The sequence below is a fragment of the Lygodium microphyllum genome, chromosome 9, assembly GCF_053477565.2.
Source record: "Lygodium microphyllum isolate KBCC chromosome 9, Lygodium_microphyllum_v1.1.10, whole genome shotgun sequence".
NCBI classification, from domain to species: Eukaryota; Viridiplantae; Streptophyta; class Polypodiopsida; order Schizaeales; family Lygodiaceae; genus Lygodium; species Lygodium microphyllum.
In genome coordinates this window covers 67,537,386-67,539,391 of record NC_141143.1, presented here as the reverse complement: position 1 = coordinate 67,539,391, position 2,006 = coordinate 67,537,386, and the positions used below count along the sequence as shown (strand labels likewise).

General features: G+C 45.5%; 1 non-coding gene across 1 annotated transcript; it reads left to right on the top strand.

Moving 5' to 3' along the window:
* The first annotated feature begins 742 nt into the window (after positions 1-742).
* Positions 743-815, top strand: TRNAV-UAC (transfer RNA valine (anticodon UAC)). Its single transcript has one exon. It is a non-coding gene; the product is annotated as a tRNA-Val (tRNA).
* The last annotated feature ends 1,191 nt before the right edge of the window (positions 816-2,006 follow it).

Sequence of the window (2,006 nt, the reverse complement as noted above, 5' to 3'; positions counted from 1 at the left end):
CTTAGACTTAGCTGATTCTTTCCTCTACTTTCGAGCACATTGCCTTTAGGGGGGAGGTTGTTGGGAATAAAGGGCCACCGTGCCCACACCCACACTGGGTGTAAATGTACCCCTCGAGGTTGTACCATATTCATATACCTATTTGAAAAACCTAAGTGGTACACTATTATTGTACCTACATATGATGTCTGTCTCTCTCTCTCTCTCTACCTGCATTGACATTGACAACTCCATTGAAGCTCCGTGGATCCATGCACTTCATCCCTATCCCATAGTACCATGAGAGACTTTCTCCCCAAAAAGATGGCCGGCAGAGGCCTGGATTCACGCAGACTCAGAGTGGTGAGCATTTACAAAACAAAAGAAGTCGTCAAACCCTGCGGGCCTCTCTCCTGAGTTGGGCGGGCGAGGGTTGTAGGCCGTTCGAAATTATTTTCACACGCGGAAACTTTTGTCAAGCCTTGTGTGTCGTGTTTGATACATAGGAGGAAATATGCCCATGTTCGCACTTGCCATCGGGATGATTGTGAGACGGCCCTAAGGGTTCTTTGTGCCTCTATATTCTGGGTGCCTCTCTTGATGTAATGCGAGCGTAGACGTTGATTAGCTGCGAATTCGATGAGGAGGTGAGACGGGAACTACATCTATCATTGTTTGGTGCGTGGCTTTCTGGAAAAGGCCACGCTATAGGTCAAAATTTTCCCAAGATTGTAAATAGAATAATCATGCTAATGGCCACAACGGTTCCATGGTGTAGTGGTTATCACGTCTGCTTTACACGCAGAAGGTCGTGAGTTCGAAACTCACTGGAGCCAGCTGGTCGGGCGCCGCTTGTACATTGCACGTACGATTCTCTGTTTGTGGATGTGGTCTGTGCTGCCCCTTTTGAAGAGATGAGCGCCAACCGCGTCAGGAATCGAACTGTGTTCGTCCACTATTTGTTGCTTCTTCTTCAAACCACCTCGCGCGCACCCCTTTGAAGCTATCTTATTTGCTTTACGTGTACGGACGTCCGACTGCTCTGTTCCTTTTTTGCCGGACCCTTATCCAATTCGACTAAACGATGCTATACACAGTCGACTTTGGCATTCGTGACTGTGGATTTTTTTATTGCGGAGCATTCGTGGCTGTTACTTGTTACGAAGCCCTCGAGGCTCGGCTTACAAGGTTTTGGTGTCATGGCCTTTGTTGTACTGTATGGCCTTCGAAGGGTAGGCTTCTATTGCGTTTCTTTGTATTTTGGATCCCACAAATTCATTGGACTCCCACATCTCTCTTTGGATTTTGAGGAAATTGATCTATGTTGGTAGCATTTGGAGTTGGTTGTATGGGCATCTAAGCCACAACCTACCTCTTGGTTACCTTGCTTTGAATAGGCACCTTCTTTGGAATGGTTATTGGTCTCATGATTTTCACTTGCCAAATAGATTGCTCCTTGCCTTTTGGTTCAATTGGTGCTTTCTATTTCTCGGCTCTAGCTCGATAGGCATTTTAGCAAGTACAAGTTGAACTCTGTAGTCCTCCTTAGGTAGCCAAGCCTTGCCTTTGTAGAATCCTTGAGAAAACCTTTTCTAGACCAACCTTGGCCCTATGGACTTTTGCTAATGGTACCACCTAGAACTATTTGCCTTGTTTGGTATTACCTTTTTTGCCTTCTTCTTGTGGGATTGTGCACTTCTCCAAGTTGGTTCTCCTTCTTGGGTTTCTTACGAGGTCCTGCCCTGACACTTTGGTTTCTTGCCTTCCCTCAAGGAGTCTTTCAATGCCTGCACCAGGTCGCTAACAACCTTGCTAGCTAGAGCACTTGGTTGACAAGTTTGAGGGGTTTTCTTGCATGGTTCTCTTTTGGTCGAATGGGACTCTCCTAGATGAAGGTTGCGATGCCTTTTGCTCTAGGTAGGCTCAAGTGAATCCTCTTTATTATGTATGATTCACATTTTTCTAGCTTTAGAGACAAACTAGTCTTACATAAGTAGGTAATTAGTTAAACATTAGCTTATTTAAGT